The sequence below is a fragment of the Microcebus murinus genome, chromosome 11, assembly GCF_040939455.1.
Source record: "Microcebus murinus isolate Inina chromosome 11, M.murinus_Inina_mat1.0, whole genome shotgun sequence".
Taxonomy (NCBI): Eukaryota; Metazoa; Chordata; class Mammalia; order Primates; family Cheirogaleidae; genus Microcebus; species Microcebus murinus.
This window is the reverse complement of record NC_134114.1, coordinates 6411249-6422380: the sequence shown is the minus strand read 5'-3', so window position 1 is coordinate 6422380 and position 11132 is coordinate 6411249. Positions and strand designations below refer to the sequence as shown.

At 42.1% G+C, this 11132-nt stretch overlaps 1 long non-coding RNA gene across 1 annotated transcript; it reads right to left on the bottom strand.

The window, feature by feature from the left end:
• Positions 1–2962: 2962 nt before the first annotated feature.
• Positions 2963–10536, bottom strand: LOC105885848 (uncharacterized). Its single transcript, XR_012921748.1, has 3 exons — positions 10430–10536; positions 8842–10027; positions 2963–3383 (listed from the first exon to the last, which is right to left on the bottom strand). It is a non-coding gene; the product is annotated as an uncharacterized LOC105885848 (long non-coding RNA).
• Between the last annotated feature and the right edge of the window lie 596 nt (positions 10537–11132).

The following is an 11132-nucleotide window of genomic DNA, read 5'->3' as shown; positions in this document are numbered from 1 at the left end:
GGGGCAGAAACCAATTTTGTTTGTTTGTTTTTGTGCTACCATCAATCCCCTCGCACAGATCCCTAATCCTTCCTTCGAAGACAAAAATCGAGAATTTCTGATTTGTGCAAAGTCCTAGTAAATATTCATGAAATAAATGGGTGGGTACAACAATGAATGGATCGATGGATGAATTACTTTATTGCCTTTCTTTTGCTTGTTCGATATGTTAAAAATATTTTATATTCTATAGCTATTTTATCCTTAACATGTTTAGAATAAATTCCACACTTAATGTTTTAGATATCCTTCTAATATTAAATTCAAGGAATGATATTGGTTGAAAGACAATATCTAAAGCGAAACACAAGCATACGTTTCTCATCAGGGCTTGTTGGAGGCCTTTGGGAATAAGTAATTTATCAGTGAGAATCTATACAAGAAAAAGAAAACCATTCTGTGCGTTTTTAAACAGGCCAGTTTAAACAGAGAACATTTAAACAGCATTGTTTATACACATGATGGAAAAGTTGAGAATCTGAACTGGAGTTAGTGAGGCCACCCAGTGAGGGCCGCAGCAGGAGGCTGCTGCCACCCCAGGCTGCAGGGACCAAGGCAGTGGACAGAGGACGGCAGAGGCCAGGGGTGGGGTCACCCCATGGCAGAGGCAGGCACCGAAGTCTGTCTTCACACAGTGGAGACGTAGCACTGCCAAACTCCACCAAAGACAGAGGGAGGAGAAACGCCCAGATTTCTCCCCTCCCTTCAAACTCCCATTTCCTGCTGGAGCCTCCCCCTGGCTGGATCTGCAGGAACAAAGCTGTTCTGGGAGAATGGGAAACGCAGCTTGTGGGGACCAGTGCTGTGATGGAGAGAAGGGCAGGGAACGGGTGGAGAATGGGGTGAGGACCAAGAGATCCAGAAGCAGCCAAGGGTTCAGAAGAAGGGAGAAATTAAATTAGGTGGGTATTCCTGAGTCCAACACGGCTGTGCCCACTGACTGCATTATTACTGACAAGGATGAGGAAGCCTACTGCCAGGAAAGTTTTCCTAACCACCTAATAGTCACAAGAGACTGGGTCCCATCTTCTTTGCAACAACTGTGGACATCTGAAAACATCCCCCAGATCTCCTTAAATTTTCAGCAGGGTCTACATTTCTTCCTCTTTGCTGCTAATATATCACCTCTATAAATTTAATTATCTTTGTGTGCTTTAAGGATGTCCTTGTATCATTGCCTTGATATCATCTCAGACCCAAGAAACAATCCATTCTTTTTTATTCCCCTCCTCAGAGGCAGTGGCTAAATTAGGGTATAAGACTCTTTACTGGAGATCTGGGAGGCTCAGCTTGAATACTGCGTGAGCTAGAATTTACAATGACCTAGGTCTCCTTGCAACTGTCTTCACGTTCATAATCTCTCTTTACATCTTCTATACCAATTTATACCTCCGTTCTTTATCTTACCTGCTCTTCTCACTTCTTTCTTATTCCTGTATTGACTGTTCATTCTCTTTTTCTTGACTAGTACCTAGGCACTTGGAATTCTTATTTATTTTCAGCTTTTACTGATAAACTAAGCTCCACGCCCACCTCAAAGTGGTTCACAGATCAACAAGAGCTATTCTGTTTTGGAAACTTCTCTGTGGAAAACAAGTTCTTAGATTGGATAAAATAACATTCATATTTTTTCCTAAAGTGGATCTGTTTTCAAGTAATCTGGAGCTCTTAATAATGAGATCATCTAGAGATTCGGCACTCTTGGAAGTCATAAGATTTTTGTTATTTAATTGAGCCTTCAAAATAAATCTATTTGAAGTTACTTAATACAGCTTAGCATTATGTTATATATGTTAAACATTATCTCGTTCAGGTGATCAAAGTTAACATCAAACATCTGTAGCAGTTAGTTATGTTTCACAGTGTGCACCCTTGATATGATGTCATGAAGATGGGAGTTATCTCTGTGGTCTTCCTGCCCCAAACTCACAGCCTTAATCTAATCAGGAGAAAAACATCAGTCGAGTCCCAGTGGAGAAAGATTCTACAATGTACCTGACCAGTACTCCTTCCAACTGTGAAGGTCATTAAAAACAAGGAAAGTCTGAGAAAATGTCACAGCCAAGAAGAGGCTTAAGGACACATAACTCCTAAGTATAATGTGGTAGCCTGGATGGGATCCTGGAACAGAAAAAGGGCATTAGGTAAAAACTAAGGGAATTGTTATAAAGCATGGACTTATAATAATGTATCACCATCAGTTCATTGTTTGTTATGAATGTATCATACTGATGTAAGATGTTGAAGATGGGGTGATCTCTGTACTATCTTCCCAATTGTTTCTTAAATCTTAAATTTTGAAAAGTATATTTAAAAATTTTTTTAAATTGTCTAAGAATTTGAATTTATATAAAACCGTTAAGCTCCTCTTTAAGATGAAGGATACATGACTATCATAGTAAATGTAAGATGTGCCCTAACCCTGAGGTGAGGGTGATGTCACTCACCTGTGACTGCAGCCTGTTGGCATGATGCACTTGGGTGAACATAGAAGACCGTCCCCCTTCTTCACAGACACTGGGGCCCAGTCCCTGATGCCAATTCTGGAGTGAAAACGCGAGCCTCCATTTTTGGAGGTTCCTCTCCAACTTTCCTGAATTTTAAAATTCCTTTCAAAATGTCGAAGGCAGAACAGCTTTTCAGTTGATATTCGGAAATGTTATAAAATCATCACATCAATGTACAATATTTGCTCATGGCAAGTTTTCTTGTATTTGTATTTTATCTCTGTCATCCGCTTTTTGTGGCTCCTCTTCATGTAAACTTTAGCATAGTAATTTTCCTTTTGCTAAATCTTTGCCTTCACTTAGCAGTGCATTAGAAAACAATTGAATTCACTTGAAGTTTATGTTACATTAGAAATTTTCTGTAGGAAGTGAGTTAAAATCAGCATTTTATTTTGATCAGAAATTGCAAGATGTAAAAATAGATTTACTTTTGTAAAAAGAAAAAAAGAACATAGCCAGCATTGGTAGTATTTTGACCTGAATTTCACTGATTTCTTTAGAAACTAGGGTTGACATGAGGAAAATTTTCTCCTTCCTTATGTTAGCTGTGACAAATTATTAGAGCAACAAAAGATTGCTTGAGTTCCTAAAGATTTTGATATATTCTCTCTGTGTTCTGACAAAAACCAAAGTCATCCTATGGAGTGCAGGTTTGTTGAGAGCTTTCTTATGCTTTAGTCATTGATTTGGAATAAATATTTCTGGAGCATCGTGGATTAGCATCTGATCCTGATTTTGCAAACAACTACCACTCTGTGGGACCATATGCGAATATATTTCTTAGAAATCAACACATGGGTGGTTGGGGTGGCTATCAGGATCCCTTGGCACATGGATCTGTGAAGAAAAAAGACATAATAGTAAAGAAGGCAGGTGGAACCTTCTGGAGGTAATGGATAAGTTTATGATATAAATTGTGGTGATGGTTTCGTGGGTGCATATTTATCCCTAAACTTGTTGAGTTGTATACATTAAATATATACAGATTTTATCTGTCAACCGTAACTCCATAAAGTGGTTTAAGGAAAGAAGAAATCAACCTGGTTTGCAATTTGAAAGTCAAATACATGATTCTAGCAAATATAAACACAAAAAAAGTTAAGCCTTTAAACAAATAAAATTTATCACTATAAGTAAAATGCACGTCATCATTAGACTTTCCCCTTTTAATTTAAACCAATTGTAGAATTTGGGTTGAGAGATAAGGCACTACCTTTTGTAAGAATCCTAAGAGAGTTCACTATAATTATAGGAGAAAATGCATAGTAGAGGAGAGCCAGGTATTTTTCACATTTAGAATGCAATTATTTTCCTCCAGTGGAACTACCCTTAACAGTTTTACTAATGACTTAACTAACAAATGCTATTCATAAAAATAAATGACACCAAGAACAATGGAGCAGTAAAACAAATTAAAAATCACCAAAATTTTAAATTTAATATAGATAAAATATAGTGACCATTATTTTACACCTTTAATACGTATACACTCATATATACATATGCTACTTATAAATATATATGGTATTTATACATGATACAAATATATGAAATATGCATATGTATGGAATAAGAAACCTAAGTAAATGAAACCAACATGAGAGCTATATCCTTACCAAAGTATTTAAACAATATAACTATTACCTAACTCCCATCATTTAAAATCAAAATCCCAATATTTTATTTCAAAATAGCAGATAATTATATTGGGAGAATTGTTAAACTGTCTGCATTATTTAAAAATCTTACCAGAGTTAGAAGGAATGATAGTTCCTTAAACCTGCCCATGCCTTAATTCCCGAAACCTGTGAATTTGTTCCTTTACATGGCAAACGGAATTTACCAGATATAATTAAATTTATGGACCTTGAGATGGGGTGATTTAGCCTAGATTATCCAGGCTCAGATCACATGAGCCTTTAAAAGCAGAGAACTGTCTCCAGCTGAGGCAGAGAAATGAGGAAGACAAGAATATCAGAGAAATTCAAAACATGAGAGAAGAGATTTGACTTTGGCTTTGAAGATGAAGGGGTTCATGAGCCAGGGAATTTAGGTGTTCTTTGGAAGCTGAGAACAACTGTCACCCAAAAGCTGGGAAGGAAATGGGGACTTCCTGCTACATCCACCTGGAAATGATTTCTACCAACAACCAGGATGAGCTAAGAAGTGGATACTCCACAGCTTCTAGCAAGAAACACAGCTCCACTGACGCCTTGATTTCAGACTTATGAGACCAGGAAGAGAGAAAGCAGCCAAGCCACCTGGATTTATCCTCTGCACAATTATGAGATGGTAAATGTTTTGTTTTAAGTCTCTAAGTTTGTGGTAATCTGTCATGGAAGCAATAGTAGAACAATTATAGGACCCATATTTATTTTGTTCTTCATTCTTCCAAAGCAATTGGAATATCTAAGCAGTGAGGCTCACCTTCCACTAAGTAATCTTATATTCTTGGCTAAGAAATGCAGCTTAGGAGTAGCAAATTTTCCTCAGAGGAAATGGTCTTTCTGAGTGGAGGCAAGGATGCAATATTCGTCCACATGCTTTTTAAAATCAGCTACTCGTTTCACGGTACAGAACCAATACCAAGCTGGCCAAAACAATATGGAAACAGTGAACACAAAACTGAAATGGTTGTGTCACATGTAGGGCAATATAATAAATATTTCTATTTTCAGTTCAATTTAAACAAATATATCCCTATTTTAGATGGGGGGTTAATTTATAATTCATTGCAATTATTTAACAGTTTGCTTTGTTTTCCTACAATGTATCTCCTCTCTTGATAACTAAATTGATTTTAAATCTGAAATCTATTTTATCTAATAGAAGTCTGGCTACTCTTCTTAGGTTTTGGTTTCCATTTGCATGGAATATATTTTTCCATCCATTTTTATTCAGTCTATTAATCTTAGCTTTGCTCTTTTGAGACTATTTTCTAGATCTTGTAGGTGTGCTCTATTCTTTTTTATTTTTCTCCTCTATGTGTTTTTGTATAGCATGTCTTCAAGATCACTAATTTTTTCTTCTGCTTGATCAATTCTGCTGTTGACAGATTCTGATACATCTTGGAGTTTGTCAATTGAATTTTTCAGCTCAAAAATTTCTGCTTTTTAAAGATTATTTCTATCTTTTCACTAAATTTATCTGATAGGCTTCTGAATTGCTTCTCTGTGTTGTCTTGAGGTTCATTGAGCTTCTTCAGGACAGCCATTTTGAATTCTTTTTTTTTGTTGTTTTGTTTTGTTTTTTGAGACAGAGTCTCACTTTGTTGCCCAGGCTAGAGTGAGTGCCGTGGCGTCAGCCTAGCTCACAGCAACCTCAAACTCCTGGGCTCAAGCAATCCTTCTGCCTCAGCCTCCCGAGTAGCTGGGACTACAGGCATGCACCACCATGCCCGGCTAATTTTTTGTATATATTTTTAGTTGGCCAATCAATTTCTTTCCATGTATAGTAGAGACGGGGTTCTCGCTCTTGCTCAGGCTGGTTTCGAACTCCTGACCTCGAGCAATCCGCCCGCCTCGGCCTCCCAGAGTGCCAGGATTACAGGCATGAGCCACCGCGCCTGGCCATTTTGAATTCTTTGTCTGACAAGTCACATATCTCCATCACTCCAGGATTAGTCACTGATACCTTATTTAGTGCATTTGGTGATGTTGTGTTTTTGTGGATGTTCTTAATGCTTGTGGATGTTCATCGATGCCTGGGCTTTAAAGAGCTGGGTATTTATTCTAATCTTCACAGACTGGGCTTGTTTATAGCCATCATTCTTGAGAAGGCATTCCAGGTACTAAAGAATTTGAACATTATGATCTATATCTTTGATCACTGCAGCCATATAAGCACTAGGGATCACCGCAAGCCTCGCAATGCTGCAACTCTTGCAGACTGTGGTGATAACACCTTGGTGGACTCGGGTAAGATATGGGAGAATTTCTTGGATTACCAGGCAATTTCCCTCACTCTCTTCCTCTATTTCCCCCGAACAGAAGGAGTCTCACTCTTACTCTCAATGCTGAGATGCCTGAAGTTGGGGGAGGAGTGACATGAGCACTTCCTCTTGGTCACCACAGCTGGGACTGCATTGGGTCATATCTGAAGCCAGCACAGTCATGCCCAGAGTCTATGATGACTACTTCCTGGCTACTGCTATGTTTATTCAGGGCCCAAGGGCTCTCTAGTTAGCAAGTGGTATATCCTGCCAGGACTGGGTCTTTATCTTCAGGGCAGTGGTTTCCCTTATGGTCTAGCCTGGGTCTAAAAATGCCCTCTAGGAGCTAAATCCTGAAATCAGGGGCTTCAGGAATCTGCTTAGTGCTTTATTTTACTGTGGCTACACTGGTACCCAGGTTGCAAGACAAAGTTTTCTGAAATTTCTTTTCCCTAAGTGGAAGAAGATTCTCCCTAAGATGCACTGCCTGGAGTTGAGGGAGGGGTGCCTGGAGTTGAGGGAGGGGTGCCTGGAGTTGAGGGAGGGGTGCCAGCATAGCCACAAGGATTGCCCAAGGACCGCAGTCTTTGTGGCCTCAGAGCCTTTCAAATTTATTTTGAAAGGCCCCAGACCACTTACATTAGCCCCAGAACTCAGTTTCATACCTCTGGTATGGAGGATTCCCCTCTGGCCAGGGCTGGTCTAAGTGCTACCTCCATGGGTGCTGGCAGAATTCTGCCCTGTGTTGTGTTCCCCTGTGCCAGGGCAGCCCCGAGTGCCAATGAAAAGTCCTGTAGTCACTGCACTCTCTCTTTCCCAAGGACATGGGTTATCTTTCCACCTGGACTGGCACAGCGACATGGTGGGAATGAGGGAGGAGGGGGCATAGGCAGTGCAAGACTGCCTTTGCTGCTCTCTTCAGTGCCTCTTTCCTTGCTATAATGTGAGAACCAAGTACTGTGATCATTCACATTATTTCTGATTCTTGTGAAGGTGCTTTCTTGGGTGGATAGTTGTTCAACTTTTGTGTTCCTACAGGAACATTTGAGGGTTCTACTTTGCCATCTTGGTCTGCATCCTCCCACAAACACATTTTCAAACGGACTTTACAAACACACACACCCCCATGCCCATGTTTGCATAAAGACACACACACATTCACACACTTTTCTGCTCTGTTGACTCATAAGCCTTGGGTCTCAGCCCAGCTGAGGCAGGACCTGCCTGCTTAGATGAGAGATGCCCCGTCCACTTCCTCATTACGTGATGATTGTGTTTAGCATCTTCCATGAGTACGGAAGCCATGAGGGTTAGAGAGAACGTGCTTCAGCTCTGCACGTACAATTTCTCACTCTGAGCGCTTGAGACATGTATTTGCTGAGGCACTTGGGGATTAAATGGCTCGTGCAATTTAGTCTCATGCCAGTCTTCAGCTTTAAGTTTCAAGAGATCCTGCGCTAGCATGAAATACTGAGTACAACATAGAAAACAGCTTTTCTTCAAGAACCTCTGAAGGTCAGGGCAGCACCATTCTCTGATAAACATTCTCATTCCGGCGGATGGAGGGAAAAGGCAGGCACAGGCCACAGGGAGGCCAAAGGGATTCTCAGCTGGGGATTAGGACCCACCCCTGTCCCCACCAGCTGGGTGGCCTTAGGCACAGCCCCGGTCTTCCTGGCCCTCCTCACCTTCCCCCTCAGTTGCTAACAAGCAGTCAAGAGCCCTGCTCAACCCTCAGCCTCCAGGGCTCGAAATCACGCCAGTGCCTGCAGGCAAGTCACACGGAACCGGAGTTCTGAACCCCACCCCACCCTGCCTATTGCAGGACAGTGGTTCTCAGTCCAACCTTACGGGACACTTACGACTGCCCTTGCCTTTTGAGTCCTCTCCCAGGCTATTTGATTACAGCCCAGTGTGCGGATCTTCCCTGCAAAGTGGGACTTCTCTCTAGACCTTTACGCACAGAATCCGGTGACAGTCACCCTAGATAGGGTCACTCCACGTTCACTCTGTACAGAGGGCTGATGCCTCCTACAGTGAAAAGGCAGCAAAATAACCCAACAGAGAGCAGCTTAAAATCTAGAGGAGCAGCAAAGGAACACAGGGCAAAGCTGAGACAGTAAGGGGTCGGTGCACGAGGTTGCTGAAGTGGCTGCCGTGAGGGACGTGGCCACGTGTACCACGAGCAGCTGCTGTGCTGGGACCGACCACCAGTGGGACGTGTGGCACACACCCGGCCACAATGTGACCTGTGTGGCACCATTGGCTGAGTCAAAGCCACGTTGGTGCTGGTGTCCTTTGTTTCCATAAACGACAGCTTTCTAACCACAAGACCGGAGTTTGAAATTCCCGGTCAGCATTTACCAGCTGGGAAAACTTGGGAAGATGAACTGAACTTCCAGAACTTCAGTTGTTCTCACTGGCGCACCTCACACACTTTGTGATGATGGAATGTCACATTGCACAGGACAGTGGCATTTGTCATGCTTCTATTAAAGTCTCAGTTTTGGGGGTGTAATTTAGATATCTTAATCCATGAATTGAATATTGTAATTGCCTCAGGGATTAACAACGTGTCAAAGTGCCCCCTTCACATGGAACAGAGAGGACTTCTGTGAAAAGAGAAATGAGCCCCAGAGGCCCCAAGTGCTGGCCCTGCCTTTGGTGGCCGTCCTTGTCCTTTCTGTCAGGTAGAGCTTTGCCCACCAGCACCTGCTTCTGTTGGTTAAATTACTCCAAGGTAGTTGCAGGCAGCTGGAAACACACAATTTAAGAAGATAAACCATTTCAGCTTTCCAGGACCAGCAAAACATAAACGAAGGAAACAATGAGTGCACTCCTTAAATACATGGCACCTGCACAGTCTGATAATTCCATTAACTCCTCCTGCCTTTCCAAACTGCACTGAATCTCCTCCCCTGAAATCGGGTCGTCAGTGAGCATGTTCTCAGGTGGGTTTGTTTTCCGTGTGCATTGGTGACATTGTTCTCGCCCTAATGAATGGCTCAGGTCCACCAAGTGGCAGAGCACCTTCTCCTCCACGGCCATGGCCCCGTTGGCCGAGGGCCCGGGTGGCAGGTGGGACTTCTCCTGGCTGAGCTCACACTCTGAGCATCGAATCCTCGCCATGCTGGGGGCCTCGAATAGCTTTGACTCTTCTCCGGAGACTGTCTTCCTGTGATTCTAATCAGAGCATTTTTCTTTCCTTCCTTAATCTCTATGGCATAGAGTCACTTTGTTTTAGTCGGCAGCTGCCACACTTCTCTGAAAAGGCGGCTTCTGTTCTGCTGGAGATAAACTGATTTGTTGGGCAGCCAAGTTAAACAAGGAGATGCTTTCAGACCATTTTGGGGAATCTATCGCTTTCTCTTGACATTCAGCTTCGTAATCGTGAGACTGTTGTACCTCTGGGGTTTCGAGGACTCTGAAGTGACTCCTGTGTCCAGCTGTCACCGCAGAATGAGGCCAAAGGGGAAAACAGACTGTTCATTGTGGACAATTCGTACCAGGCAGCACATGTCACAGTATCTCAAATAGACACCTTCCTTATCTGTAGTGGAGACAAAATCACATAGGAAATAAGTGGCTAGCTCCCTTGATTGCTGGGGATATTCAACGGTCTGGTAGACTCTGAGCACTGGTCTGGCCCCTCAATTTCTAGCAATAAATGAGAGTTCCAGAAAATTTCTGTTTAATTTAACTTACAGATTTGAAAAAACATTTTAGTTATTTTATCCTTACCATAAGCAAAAAAAAAAAATAACAATTCTCAATGTCCATCCCTGCTTCTTCCCCAAATATTGAGAAATATTTAAATTTCCCTCTTTAAATAAACTGGCTTCTGATTTGGTGTCCACTCAATGAATATCACAACACAGATCTGCTGTGTAACAAACATCCCCCTTCTCCAGAGGAATAAGGACTGAAACCCCCAGACTCCTTAGTGCCATACCTTCTCGTCCCCACCACCCTCCAGCATATGAATATAATCTCTCAGTAGCTAGTCTCCCACATGGAACTGATGAACCGTGCTTCCTGGGGTCTGCTGAGAGGCTGGCCCTGTGCAACCAAGAGAATGTGGTGGTGACTTCTCAGACTAAGTCATAAAAGCCTCTATGATGCTGTGGAACTTCTGCCTGGATCTCTCAGGCCTCTTGCTCTGGAAAAATCCAGGTGGCACATGAGGAGTCTAGCTACCTTGTGACTGCCATGCTGTGAGGAATCCCAGGTTAGCCACATGAAGAAGGGGCCTGGTCTACCCCAGCTTCTCCAACCATCCCAGGCCAGAGGCCAGGCACATGCGTGAAGGCCTTCAGAGGCCTCCAGATGCCTCCAGCCTCAGCCCTGATCACCCTACAACCGATGGGGATCCCAGTAGGTAAATATCTAACTGAACTGGCCTGGAATAGTGAGGTAATAATAAATTGGGTTGTTTTTTTGTGATTGTTTATTTGACTTTATTTTTTTAGTTGTAATTTTTATGGATATATAATAGCTAGCTATACATATTTATGGAGTACATATGATACTCTGACACAAATGTACAATGTGTAATGGCCAAATTAGGGTAATTGGGATATCCATCACCTCAACCATTTATCATATCTTTGTATGGGGAACATTCCAAATCTACTCATAGTTATTTTGAAATGTAC